Consider the following 15,757-nt stretch of genomic DNA (forward strand, 5'->3'; position numbering starts at 1 on the left):
ATATTTTTCTCATGTTATTGCCTTTGTACTGTTACTGCCAGCCAGGGGCAGACATAAAAAAAGGGAGGCAGTACACAACAAAAGCCATTTACAAACATTTTATTTAACAGCAAAGCCAAAAATAAACACATGTATAAGAAATGTATATAAGTTAAATTCAATATTGTCTAAAATATATGAATGTCTATGTAATGGATTAATGGATGATACAGGAAAAGCAAACCTAGAGAGAAGATGGCTGTGGAAGCCCAAAAGGCCCTGCTGAGAGAGACAGCTACTGCCACCAGGAAGGCTGTGCCTCTCTCAGGTAACAGCCCCTCCCAGCTCAACACTCCACCTCCTACCAGAACTGCAACAGAAAGCAGAGTGAGAAACAGGCAGAGAGGAAAAGAGGAGAAGGAGGAGCAGGGGAGGTTGTCACAGTACACACATCGATGGATACACAGAGGCCAGAGATGTTATTTTTAAGTCAGAAATTAACACATTCATCAACACAGCAGCTCTCTCAAGCTGTTCACAAGTTCTCTCAGCATTTATTTCTAGCTCCTCAATACAGAGGAAGACCCGCCTCTGTCACTGTTCTGCCAATCACAGGGCTGCATGTTTCATACTGGCTCTGTCAGGTCCCCAAGAATCACTTAACACTGCATGCACTCAAACAAGGTTTGTCTATACGTAATACTAAGCCCTGTTTAATATAACACACAGTTTTATATATGGATACACAAGGTATATCAATTATGGGGTCCTTGGTCTGAAAAATGATGAAGACCCCTGATTTAGAGACTCTGACCCAAACACTAATTTCACTTTTAAATTAGAGCATTTTACTTTATCTTTAGAAAATCGATTTGTTTTTAATTTATTTTCTGATGCAGCATAGGCTGGTCTTACCCCTGTGGCACAGTGATCAGGTAGTCAAAATCATTGTCTACATTTCTCTGATTATATTGTCTAATATATATAATGCCTCAGACTGGTCTACAGACTCAGTAATGTGAGAAGAATTTATCTGAGCTCAGTCTTCCCTCTGCAGCTAACACGGTGTGTTTAGATGTAGTGAACTTCTGGAGTGGACCACAGGTTGAGTCATTGTGTAGTAAAACACATTGAGCCTTATTCATCAACAGTGCATGCCCAAATACATATGTTTAAACTGTGAGCAAAAATGTTTGAAGCACAAATCTGTGATTCATCAATATTTTATAACTGGAATTTATCCTCATGCTGCAAACAAAAATAGATCTTTCTCAGACCATACACATAAATGATGATGACCAACTCACTCTCTCAGAAAATATAAACACATACTCTGTTAACTAAATGCACAACATATTTAAAATACTTACAGTCAAAGAAAAAATCTGTAAAAGAATTCAGCCAAGCTCTAACAGCTTAGCTGTCATCACCGGTGCAGATTAGCTGACTGATCAGCTGACTTCTGTGTCCGCCTCTTATTGGAAAATTGTATTCAGAGCGGGCAATATAAAGAGCTCTAGCACAGCCTCCTCCTCCTTCCTGCCTCCTCTGCTGGCATTTTGCAACCCACCTCCACCTGTCAATGTATTCACGTCGATTGCTCTGCTCTGTCTGGGGTTTTTATTTTTGCTGCCGCGCTCCCTGCTTATGCCTTTAACGATGGCTCGTGATGGCAGGAAGGTGTGCTTTTCCTGTCTCAGGCTCTCCACACAAGCGTGTGGAAGAGCAGGGAGTCCCAGAACACAACTATACCGCCAAATGAAACTGTGCAAGTTAATAAAGATTATTTTGACAAAGCAAAATTTTCTGACTGAACTGTAAAAGTGACACATTTTTACCCTTTTTCTGTTGAATCTTAAATTGAATACGCAGTGTGCATTTACATATAGTAGTTTAGTTTAGTCAGTTTGATGACATATGCGTGGGTGCATGGTAGTATGCTGATTGCAGGTTGCAGACACTCGCCTATAAATCTAGAAGTATTCTGGTTCATGTACGCAAGGTGGGCAAAACAAAATTGGCTGGCTGGAACTTGTCATAAATCTGAGGGTGGTTTAGTATACTCACTTAGTCAGAATATTTCAACGCATTTATTAGTGAATGAGGCCTATCGAGAGCTGCACACCTCTTTTGAAGATAAACTTTCATTCCGGTTTTCTGATTTGACTCCTAAATATTGAATAAGTCTGTTTTAAACTACAGCATTCAGTGCAGCACTGGACTCTAGTAGGGGAGCGTGACAGACAGCTGCTGTTTTAGACTGATTGCCAAAGGTCCAGAAGTTCTGCTGATACCAAGTCTCACTCCTAACAGGAAGTAGTTGTATATTTTTGAGGGCATTTGCTCACAGTTCACACACCTGCTTCACCAGGTAACTCTGGAATCTCAGCACAGACTCTCCAGTCAGTTGACTCTTCTTCTTCTTCAGTGCATTGAGACACTGGTTCTTCTGTAAACTTGAGCTCATGGAAGTGTTTACATGAGTCCCTTGCAAACAGAATGCAGTTGTCTCTGTAAGAATCACTCATTTTTTTAGTTTAGTTGTAATTTTGTCTCTTTAAAGCCCACAGACCTGAACATCAGTTCTCTGCACGGTTATATGCCAGCAAATAGACAGAAATGCTCTTTGATAGTATAGCTCAGAAAGTTCAGTAGCACAGCATAAACCTAAATTGAGATTTGTTTGACTCAGAATCTCTACACAATCTAAATCAGTGATCCTTAAAGTGGGGTCTGTGAAGCATAGCTTTGGGGTCTGTGGAATAATTTAAAAATGGTTGGAGAAGTATATCAACAAACTGGGATCTGTTACACCAATAAAATCAGTTATTTATTCCAATATTCCTGCTCAATTTAGTTTTGTTCCATGAGATCAAGTCAGATATGATTGTGACACACTACCACTTCAAAGTGCGCTACAATGGAAAAAAATGGAACAAAACTGAGAAACAAGAAACACCTCAGAGCAAACATTTTCTAAAAGTTAACAAAATGAATTACATAAAAAGTATGATGGAAGCCTAATTCTTCTGTTACAAAGTACCACATAGTACATAATGACTTAGTGTTATGCTTATCAATGTCAAAATATGTCTCACCTGAATGGTGCCCTTGGTCTAATAAAGTTTGAGAATCTCTGATCTAACTTATACAATGACCCATCTGCAGAGAACTGTTGCCTAGCTTGTGTGTTGTTGCTTAAAGCAGTTTCTCATGAAAGGACTGAACTGACTGAGGTCTGTTTTGCGTTGCCAATTACCAGTGATGTGAAACTTATATAACCACATTTCAAAGGACTGGAGTATCCCTTTAAGAAAACATCATGCAGTTGTGACTTGCAGGTCATATTTGTTATTTTCTTGACCAACAGTGTGAAGACAACAGAACAGCAGGATGACCCAAACAAAACAGAGATGGAAAATGAAAGAAGTAAGAAATTAGACAGCATAAAAACAAGAATGGACCCACAGGCCAAAAGAGAAATCATCAAACGACAAAGAGAGCTTACATGTCAGGCACGAGAGGAGATCAACCAACTCTGGGAGGCGAATCGAAGGGAGAGGGGTGAACTCCTCCTCCTCAGAACAAAGACAGAACAGCAGCAGAAAGACATTGACAGACTGAAAGCTGAGAAACAAACGCAGAATGAATTGATTAAAAGTCTCAGAACACAGATCGATCATTTCAATAAAGAACTGGAAGAAAGAAGAAATTATGGGACTCAAGAAAAAAAGTGTCCTGTCAAAATCCAGGCTGAAATATGTCAAGAGAGAGAACTTTTGGAGAGAGGAGCTCGAGACATCAGCGATGAGCAACGAAGACCTGAAACTTCACATCACATCAAGAAACAAAGAGAGGAATCCAAAGAGCCTGGAGGTCTACAAGAGATAACAGAGAGGCTCAGGGCTGAGAGGGTCTTCAATCTTCTGACCAAAAACAAAAAAATGATGCTTGATACAAAGCTGTCCATGGAGCAAATGGAGAAAACCATGATGTACACATCTGAAGAGTTGAGGAGGAACCAAACAGAAATTTCACAACACAAAGAACAAATTAAACACATGAAAGAAAAAATGAATGAAATGTTGAATAAGATGAAGCAAATAAGAAAGGTTAACACCACAGGTGTTGAAATGTATGAAGCCAAAACCTGGAGGCCTGAAGGCACTCAAGAAAAAACAACAGGAAACTTTGAAACTGCAAAGATCAACCTCTGCAGAATCCTGCAGAGCATCGATGAACTTTGGGAGGTGATGGAGGAAGGGGATCTGGTGGAGTTAGCTGCCAAAGAGTCTGACTCCCTACAGCTAATGCAAGAAGAAAGCACAACGGCTGCAGCAGAGATGATTGAACTGAAATGTATGAGGGAGAGTATAGAAAGGGAAAAACAACAGCTGGAACAGGTGTTACAAATGAACAGGAAAGAGATCAGAGAGATGGAAATCATTAAAAGTGAGATTGAATTCAAGAGAAGGGACTTGGTGAAAATGATCAGATTGAGCCGGAGGAGAAAGGAAGAGGTCAGCAGATCAGAGGAAGAGCAACGCAGGCAGGGAAGACAAGTGGAGAGTGATGGGCGAAGATCTGAGCAGGTGCTGGAGGTGACCATGGAGCAAGAAGCTGATCTACAGACACAGGAAGACAGAACCGAAAAAGCACCTCCAATCAAGAAAGGTCCATTTCAGAAAGACAGCATGACCAAAGAGATCACACAGGAAGTCTGTCTTCAAGCAGAGAGCTCGAGTCTGACTGGAACAGGAGAAGACACAGATCGAGGCGGGATGACATCCTCAGAAGAAAAGCGTCAAATGAAATGGAAGACTCTACGAGTAAAGAAAAAGCAACGAGACCTTGATCAACGGCAAGAGAGGATCACAAAAGCCTTATTTGAGTTAGACATGACGAAGATGAAAGTTCATCAACAAAAAGAGGAGATTCAACAACAACTGGAACTTGCAATGTCTAAAATTCTGACCATAAGTGACATAAAGGCCTGCACTGAGAAAGCTGCAGCAGAGATGAACAACACTTGGGTGGAGCTGCAGAAAACTCAGAGTGAGCTGGAGAAGAACAAGGCAGAAGTCAAAACAATAATGGTGAGTTCATTTTAGATTTTTCTTCCATAATGTGAAGCAAATCTTTTTAAAGAAATGTTTGGATTCATAGCAGAGAGGAGAGGTTAATACATCTGTATGTCTTTTGTTTATTCCAAAAGTCCAGCTCTAAGTCTGGTAGTAGCTTTAGAAAATATCTACTGTGAAAAGAGACATTTCAGTCCCATCATGTAAGGTCTAATCCAACTCTGTCAGGGTGAAACAAGCTACAAGCTAAGATATAAATATGTTGAAAAAACATTTTTAAATTAATTAGTAGCGACTGGAAACCTAAATTTTCTCTCACCTGCACACTGCCTTTGTAAGGAATACTAGACAGAATAGGGTATGAAAATATCCATGTTGTTCAGCAGCTAAATTGGGATGCTAACAGAAGCTAACACTTTAAGTCATATTACAGGGACTGTGAGAACTTTCTAAGCGATCTTCTGGATATATGATTTTAATCCACACTTTAAAATGAAATCATCAGCACCAATATAGGATATTTCCAAATGCTACTTCTTAGCTTCCCGATCGGGTCAAGCAGGACCTCATTGGATTTGCAGCACATTAAAGTCTCTATAACAACACCACATCGGCTGACAAAGTTTAGCTGTGAGAAGAGAGATCTGTGTTTTTCTCAGCTGTAAAAGATTTCTGTAATTAATTTTGTAGTGATGGTGGACATTGGAGCCTAACTGTCAGACAGAAAAAGGACAGAAGGGCAGAAGAAAGATAAAAAGGAGAGTGGTAGAGCACGAGCCAAAGGCTAACACAGGGGCTATACTGTTTGTGCTAATGTTCATTCCAGCCCACATGCAGCAGTTAATCTGCAGTGGTCTGTTCAAACTTGAGAGTCTATCAATAACACGAAGAGTGAGGTTATGTTAGCTCTGCTTGGTAGATGAGCTCTGGCTGGACAAAACCAGGATTCACTAATGTTACATGTTACAGACACGTCTCAGAGCACCGGGCTGCCAGCTGCACTAAATATAGCCGGCCTACGACACTACTGTACAAACTGACACAGTTTCCTTGTTGTCAAGTTAGCCTACAGATATGTTGAAGCACCAGGCTGCTGATAGCACTACATATAGGTGGCTACTAAACTCAGTACAAAGTTTGCTTGTTGTCACGTTTCAAAAAACAGCACTACATAACTGTTGATAAACACCTTAGTAATACCCTGTAAAAAGTTGTCTTGAACAAAGAAAAAGTAGTGTTACCCTAATTCACACATACTGTGTGAACGCCGGGCAGCGCAGCGCCAAGGTTTTTGGGCGCACGCAAAGTCATACTGAATTAGGGGTTAAAAAGAAGATCTGATCTTCATTCATGTATAGAACGAACACACGCCTTTTAAGAGTCACATTTTCACAGCAGTGTGTGTGGGCCAAAATGTGTTATTGAATTAAAATTGAATTAAAATTGAATAATTAAAACAGAGCCTCCTCACAGTCTCTTTAACAAAAAAATATGATGTTAACAGAAGACAAAGTTTTAGCCACATTTTTTCAGTATGATGCCAATGAAAGGGAATAATTAAGCCACACTATTTACTAATTTGATGTTTGTAGAAGCATGCAAGCTAAAGTTTTAGCCACAATGTTTACATACATGATGCTAATGGAACCCAATATTTGAATCACTCTTTACCCAACACTCCAAATTAAAGAAAGGGAGCTAAGCTTCAAGCCACATATTTTACCAGTGTGATGCTAATTAAAGCTAAAGTTTGCATCCCATTGTTTAACAGTATAATGCTAATGGATGCTAGCATTTAAGCTACTTAATTTACCAATTCAAAGCTAATGGAAGAATGGAAGAATGGAAGCTTATGTTTAGGCTACATCTTCTTCCTTACAGTCTGTGCTGTCAACAAGCAGAAAAAAAATGCGCTGACGGTTGTTCTGTAGATTAATTGGATATGATGTGTCACCAGTTTGCCCTGGCAGTGATCATTTTAGTCAAAGTTAATGACCAGCACCAAGGGGTTTTGACCAATTTTGATGCAATCAAGCATCTTATACGACCGGAACAACAGCAAGAGAGGCTGGGCAATATGCATTGAAATTCAAAGGAATTCAATCATCTTGGGAAAGTGGTAGTTGCAAGTTTTGTATTACCAGCAACTTCTTGTTCTTTGTTTATTGCTCTCTTATCCTTTTAATGTCACTCTCCAACCCCAGTAACACAAGGTGAAACTTTTACTGGATTCTTAGAGGTAGAAAATTTCCACAGATTACAGCAAACACCAGTGCCAATTATACACAGATCAGCCATAACATCAAGACCACCTGCCTGACACACTGTGTGTTCTGACACCTTTGTATGAGACCCAGTATCAACTCTTTAGGCACTTGGAGCTCCAGAAGTTCTTTAATTGGAGTAGAACATACAAGTCAGGCTGCACTCCTCAAACATATCAGTGAGCCTTGGCCACCCTTGACTCTGTAACAGGGTTTCCTTCCATGGAGCTGTAGTTTAAGAGATGTTCGGATCCAGGGGTTGTTTACTTGACAACAGTTTTCCAATTGTATTGCTGCTATTCCACTTCCCTTACGCTGAAGCAGTGTTTTAGCCAACCCAAAACAGAAACTTTTGAAAACAGCCTCCAGAGTGAAATTTGTCTACATGCACGTTGTTACAACAGTAACTTCTGCAATCAGCAAAGACACATTCACTATGCCAGATAATCAGCCTAACCTCTGCTTCAGTGGAGGGCTCCTGGACGAGACAATTATTTCACCGACTACAGGCCTGGCTTGCACACTACAGCCTTTTCAGTCCCTCAGTGCTTCCGTTCAAACACAGATTTGTATCGCAAATTTTTTGCACCCATTTTTTGAGGGTGAAATGTTGTTGTGTGAACGGGGCCTTGGTCATCTAACATTACATTTAATCCTTGTCAAAATTAACATCCTCACACTCGCCCATACTTAGTGCTTCAAACATGTCAAGTTCAAGGACAGAGTGCTCACTTGCTGCCTAACATAACCCATCCAATGACTTTAAAGAGATAACCAATTTTATACACCTTTGCCTGTCAATGGTCATGATGTTTTGGCTGCTCGGTCTATATTTCAATGGATTAATGTTTGAGGCTTATCAAATTTATTTGCACACTTTCGACAACAACTTATTAAACCAGCCTATGAGTTTACTGTACGTTTTTAGGCAGTAGTTAAGAGATGTAAAATATTGATTAAAAATAATATCACAAGGATGTAGGAGTTCTTCACCAATGCATCTGAGTTGAAATTAAGAGGAAGCTTCTTGACAAGTCTTTCTTTCTTTTGGTTCAGGTTAAGCTGACTTCAATGAAAGATAAAGTCAGAAAGTGGATACTGAACGAATCCCCAACAAAAAAGAGTTTCACGGTGAATCCATTTGAAATCCAAGAACCACAGACAGAAGCACAGAGAGACTCCCTCCAAGTTCAAACCTTCGAAAATGTGCAAGAAGATAAAGAAGCAGGAGATGAAATCACAAAACATGACATGACTTTTCAACAGTCTCTGATATCTGAACAGCTGAATGTTTTTGTGCAGGCAGAAAATTATGAAGAAACATTAGTGAACTATGAGACAGCGATAAGAACAGAAACGCAGGACAAGGCCAAAGTGGAAAAGGCACTGTCTAAACTAAGGGAACAAGAAAAGACAATAAAGAAACAAATAATGTCTGCAATGAAAGACATGGAGGTGGAAACTCAAAACATTAACAGGCTCATCATGGAAATAAACAGCCTACAAAGCCAAAGGCCGACAATTGAAATCTCAGCTTGGGAAACTGGAAATGGAGCAGAAGGCGCCACAGGGAGAGACACAAAAAAAACATTGAGGGTCCATTTTGAAACCAGTGACAAAGTGCAAAAAGTTGGGAAGAGCAATGATGTAAAACAAGCAGAAGGAATTATCGAGAGACCAGAGGGAGACATGAAGGAATATGTGAGAGCTGAAGCATATACAGAAAGAGGCAGCATGACTAAAAACAGAATGGACAAAGAAGTCATGGAAAGGACAGAGGAAACAGTGGTCCCCACACCAAAAATCAAAACTTCCCCAGAAAAAATTGAACCACAAACTGTGAGCAAAGAGCCAAAAACTTCTGAAAGTGGGGATGATGGAAAAATAAAGACATTGAGACAAGAGGTTGAAATAAAATGGACTGGAAGAGAAAACACTGGCACTGAGTCCAATGAGATGAGCATAACATTTGAAAGAATTGAGAAACAGAAACAGGAGCTCGATGACAAAATGCAAATGATTAAAAGAGAAATTAGAGAAATGGAGATCCTGAAGTCAGAACTGGAAACAAAGAGAAGAGAAAGTGAAAAGGCATTGAGAAAACTCCTAAGAAAAAGTAGGTCGAGTGAAAATACAAGAGAAAGGGAGTCACAGACAGGAGGGACCATCAAGACACAAATAGGATATAAGAGAATAGAAGAAAGATCGGGAAAGAGGGGAGACTTGAGCCCAGCAGGAATTAAACTGAGACAAATGAAAAAAGGGAAGGCTGAGGAAGACCCACATTTCAATGACAGCACTGATTTAGTCCAACAAGAAAAGAAAAGTGAAATACAACGTCAAGGGGATGAAGCAAAAGCTGAGATGGATGAAATGGTCCTAATAAAAAAAGAGATCCAGACAAAAAAGCTGGAGCTAACGCTGACTGAAGAAAGAATAAAGAGGGAAAAAAGAGATAAGGAGGTGCTTATGTCTGAACTTGAAATTAAAATAAAGCAAAATGAAAAATTGGTCCGGAAAGTAAATCGTCAAGAGCAGAAGGCACAGCAAATATGGGCTGATGTACAGGAAGAAAGGAGAGCACTGAAAAGGGACACACGCAAAAGGCAAAAACAGATTGATTTATGTCTGCAGAAGGTTCAGAAAGAGAGGGATGAGCTTGAGATTTTAAATCAGAAACTAAAAATAAAAGACAGAAGTGATACTACAAAAGAACAACTTGAAAAATCCATCACCATAGAAATTGAGAAACCAAAACAAGAAATTTTGAAAGAAAAGTGTGTTACAGAAAAAGAGGATCTGGTTAAAGGGAATGACGTCTTGGCCAAGGAAAAATTGGACTTGGAACTCATGAGAGCTGACATCCAGACACAAAATAACCTCATGGAGGAAGAGAAATACAAGATATCTCAGGAAAGAGACTCACTGGAAACGACAAAGGCAGAACTCCACAAAGAGAAAGAACAAGTAAGCCAACTCTTGGATGAGATTGACACAAAGGAAGCCAAGATTCAAGAGATGACCCTTCAGCTCCACAAAGACAAAGAACAGATTAACACAGACAAAGCCAGGAATCAAGAAACATCCCTTCAGCTTGACATGGACAGAAAAGAACTGGTAGACAGCATGAACCAAATCTCCCTAAAACATCAAGAACAAGAGCTCAAAGAAGCTCAGCTCCAAAACCTTCTGCATGATCTGGCTCAAGGGAATGACATCTTGGCCAAGGAAAAATTGGACTTGGAACTCATGAGAGCTGACATCCAGACACAAAATAACCTCATGGAGGAAGAGAAATACAAGATATCTCAGGAAAGAGACTCACTGGAAACGACAAAGGCAGAACTCCACACAGAGAAAGAACAAGTAAGCCAACTCTTGGATGAGATTGACACAAAGGAAGCCAAGATTCAAGAGATGACCCTTCAGCTCCACAAAGACAAAGAACAGATTAACACAGACAAAGCCAGGAATCAAGAAACATCCCTTCAGCTTGACATGGACAGAAAAGAACTGGTAGACAGCATGAACCAAATCTCCCTAAAACATCAAGAACAAGAGCTCAAAGAAGCTCAGCTCCAAAACCTTCTGCATGATCTGGCTCAAGGGAATGACTTCTTGGCCAAGGAAAAATTGGACTTGGAACTCATGAGATCTGACATCCAGACACAAAATAACCTCATGGAGGAAGAGAAATACAAGATATCTCAGGAAAGAGACTCACTGGAAACGACAAAGGCAGAACTCCACAAAGAAAAAGAACAAGTAAGCCAACTCTTGGATGAGATTGACACAAAGGAAGCCAAGATTCAAGAGATGACCCTTCAGCTCCACAAAGACAGAGAACAAACAAAGCATGGCAAGAGCCTTATATCTCTGAAACAACAAGAACAAGAGCACAAGGAAGCTCAGCTTCAAGCACAACAGGAGGAATTAGACAACACTGAGCAACGCCTTCTTGCAGCAAGACAAGAACTGGAAGCCCTCAAGAACAACCTCACCAAGCAGAAAGAGGAAGTGGAATCTGACATGACCATCATCAGGACCGAGAGAAAACAACTTAATCAGCTGAAGATGGATCTGGAGAGGGAAAGAGAATTGCTTTCCACTGAAAGGCAGAAAATAAGCTCTGAACAAGACGAGACAGAGGATGACCCAATGAAAACAATGAAACAATTACAGCTGAAGCTGGAGGCTGACGAACAGGATCTTGATAAACTCAAGGCCGAGCTGAGGAAGGAGAAAGAGAATCTGACTAAAGGGAATGACGTCTTGGCCAAGGAAAAATTGGACTTGGAACTCATGAGAGCTGACATCCAGACACAAAATAACCTCATGGAGGAAGAGAAATACAAGATATCTCAGGAAAGAGACTCACTGGAAACGACAAAGGCAGAACTCCACAAAGAGAAAGAACAAGTAAGCCAACTCTTGGATGAGATTGACACAAAGGAAGCCAAGATTCAAGAGATGACCCTTCAGCTCCACAAAGACAAAGAACAGATTAACACAGACAAAGCCAGGAATCAAGAGACATCCCTTCAGCTTGACATGGACAGAAAAGAACTGGTAGACAGCATGAACCAAATCTCCCTAAAACATCAAGAACAAGAGCTCAAAGAAACTCAGCTCCAAAACCTTCTGCATGATCTGGCTCAAGGGAATGACTTCTTGGCCAAGGAAAAATTGGACTTGGAACTCATGAGATCTGACATCCGGACACAAAATAACCTCATGGAGGAAGAGAAATACAAGATATCTCAGGAAAGAGACTCACTGGAAACGACAAAGGCAGAACTCCACACAGAGAAAGAACAAGTAAGCCAACTCTTGGATGAGATTGACACAAAGGAAGCCAAGATTCAAGAGATGACCCTTCAGCTCCACAAAGACAAAGAACAGATTAACACAGACAAAGCCAGGAATCAAGAGACATCCCTTCAGCTTGACATGGACAGAAAAGAACTGGTAGACAGCATGAACCAAATCTACCTAAAACATCAAGAACAAGAGCTCAAAGAAACTCAGCTCCAAAACCTTATGCATGATCTGGCTCAAGGGAATGACTTCTTGGCCAAGGAAAAATTGGACTTGGAACTCATGAGATCTGACATCCGGACACAAAATAACCTCATGGAGGAAGAGAAATACAAGATATCTCAGGAAAGAGACTCACTGGAAACGACAAAGGCAGAACTCCACAAAGAGAAAGAACAAGTAAGCCAACTCTTGGATGAGATTGACACAAAGGAAGCCAAGATTCAAGAGATGACCCTTCAGCTCCAAAAAGACAAAGAACAGAATAACACAGACAAAGCCAGGAATCAAGAGACATCCCTTCAGCTTGACATGGACAGAAAAGAACTGGTAGACAGCATGAACCAATTCTCCCTAAAACATCAAGAACAAGAGCTCAAAGAAGCTCAGCTCCAAAACCTTATGCATGATCTGGCTCAAGGGAATGACTTCTTGGCCAAGGAAAAATTGGACTTGGAACTCATGAGAGCTGACATCCAGACACAAAATAACCTCATGGAGGAAGAGAAATACAAGATATCTCAGGAAAGAGACTCACTGGAAACGACAAAGGCAGAACTCCACAAAGAGAAAGAACAAGTAAGCCAACTCTTGGATGAGATTGACACAAAGGAAGCCAAGATTCAAGAGATGACCCTTCAGCTCCACAAAGACAAAGAACAGATTAACACAGACAAAGCCAGGAATCAAGAGACATCCCTTCAGCTTGACATGGACAGAAAAGAACTGGTAGACAGCATGAACCAAATCTCCCTAAAACATCAAGAACAAGAGCTCAAAGAAGCTCAGCTCCAAAACCTTCTGCATGATCTGGCTCAAGGGAATGACGTCTTGGCCAAGGAAAAATTGGACTTGGAACTCATGAGAGCTAACATCCAGACAGGAAATAACCTCATGGAGGAAGAGAAATACAAGATATCTCAGGAAAGAGACTCACTAGAAACGACAAAGGCAGAACTCCACACAGAGAAAGAACAAGTAAGCCAACTCTTGGATGAGATTGACACAAAGGAAGCCAAGATTCAAGAGATGACCCTTCAGCTCCACAAAGACAAAGAACAGATAAACACAGACAAAGCCAGGAATCAAGAGACATCCCTTCAGCTTGACATGGACAGAAAAGAACTGGAAGCCCTCAAGAACAACCTCACCAAGCAGAAAGAGGAAGTGGAATCTGACATGACCATCATCAGGACCGAGAGAAAACAACTTAATCAGCTGAAGATGGATCTGGAGAGGGAAAGAGAATTGCTTTCCACTGAAAGGCAGAAAATAAGCTCTGAACAAGACGAGACAGAGGATGACCCAATGAAAACAATGAAACAATTACAGCTGAAGCTGGAGGCTGACGAACAGGATCTTGATAAACTCAAGGCCGAGCTGAGGAAGGAGAAAGAGAATCTGACTAAAGGGAATGACGTCTTGGCCAAGGAAAAATTGGACTTGGAACTCATGAGAGCTGACATCCAGACACAAAATAACCTCATGAAGGAAGAGAAATACAAGATATCTCAGGAAAGAGACTCACTGGAAACGACAAAGGCAGAACTCCACAAAGAGAAAGAACAAGTAAGCCAACTCTTGGATGAGATTGACACAAAGGAAGCCAAGATTCAAGAGATGACCCTTCAGCTCCACAAAGACAAAGAACAGATTAACACAGACAAAGCCAGGAATCAAGAAACATCCCTTCAGCTTGACATGGACAGAAAAGAACTGGTAGACAGCATGAACCAAATCTACCTAAAACATCAAGAACAAGAGCTCAAAGAAGCTCAGCTCCAAAACCTTATGCATGATCTGGCTCAAGGGAATGACTTCTTGGCCAAGGAAAAATTGGACTTGGAACTCATGAGATCTGACATCCAGACACAAAATAACCTCATGGAGGAAGAGAAATACAAGATATCTCAGGAAAGAGACTCACTGGAAACGACAAAGGCAGAACTCCACAAAGAAAAAGAACAAGTAAGCCAACTCTTGGATGAGATTGACACAAAGGAAGCCAAGATTCAAGAGATGACCCTTCAGCTCCAAAAAGACAAAGAACAGAATAACACAGACAAAGCCAGGAATCAAGAGACATCCCTTCAGCTTGACATGGACAGAAAAGAACTGGTAGACAGCATGAACCAAATCTCCCTAAAACATCAAGAAAAAGGGCTCAAAGAAGCTCAGCTCCAAAAACTTCTGCATGATCTGGCTCAAGGGAATGACGTCTTGGCCAAGGAAAAATTGGACTTGGAACTCATGAGAGCTGACATCCAGACACAAAATAACCTCATGGAGGAAGAGAAATACAAGATATCTCAGGAAAGAGACTCACTGGAAACGACAAAGGCAGAACTCCACAAAGAGAAAGAACAAGTAAGCCAACTCTTGGATGAGATTGACACAAAGGAAGCCAAGATTCAAGAGATGACCCTTCAGCTCCACAAAGACAAAGAACAGATAAACACAGACAAAGGCAGGAATCAAGAGACATCCCTTCAGCTTGACATGGACAGAAAAGAACTGGAAGCCCTCAAGAACAACCTCACCAAGCAGAAAGAGGAAGTGGAATCTGACATGACCATCATCAGGACCGAGAGAAAACAACTTAATCAGCTGAAGATGGATCTGGAGAGGGAAAGAGAATTGCTTTCCACTGAAAGGCAGAAAATAAGCTCTGAACAAGACGAGACAGAGGACGACCCAATGAAAACAATGAAACAATTACAGCTGAAGCTGGAGGCTGACGAACAGGATCTTGATAAACTCAAGGCCGAGCTGAGGAAGGAGAAAGAGAATCTGACTAAAGGGAATGACGTCTTGGCCAAGGAAAAATTGGACTTGGAACTCATGAGAGCTGACATCCAGACACAAAATAACCTCATGGAGGAAGAGAAATACAAGATATCTCAGGAAAGAGACTCACTGGAAACGACAAAGGCAGAACTCCACAAAGAGAAAGAACAAGTAAGCCAACTCTTGGATGAGATTGACACAAAGGAAGCCAAGATTCAAGAGATGACCCTTCAGCTCCACAAAGACAAAGAACAGATAAACACAGACAAAGGCAGGAATCAAGAGACATCCCTTCAGCTTGACATGGACAGAAAAGAACTGGAAGCCCTCAAGAACAACCTCACCAAGCAGAAAGAGGAAGTGGAATCTGACATGACCATCATCAGGACCGAGAGAAAACAACTTAATCAGCTGAAGATGGATCTGGAGAGGGAAAGAGAATTGCTTTCCACTGAAAGGCAGAAAATAAGCTCTGAACAAGACGAGACAGAGGACGACCCAATGAAAACAATGAAACAATTACAGCTGAAGCTGGAGGCTGACGAACAGGATCTTGATAAACTCAAGGCCGAGCTGAGGAAGGAGAAAGAGAATCTGACTAAAGGGAAT

The sequence above is a fragment of the Halichoeres trimaculatus genome, unplaced genomic scaffold (genome assembly GCF_033239565.1).
Source record: "Halichoeres trimaculatus isolate MK-OKI-2021-1 unplaced genomic scaffold, fHalTri1.1 fHalTri1_scaffold_6, whole genome shotgun sequence".
NCBI classification, from domain to species: domain Eukaryota; kingdom Metazoa; phylum Chordata; class Actinopteri; order Labriformes; family Labridae; genus Halichoeres; species Halichoeres trimaculatus.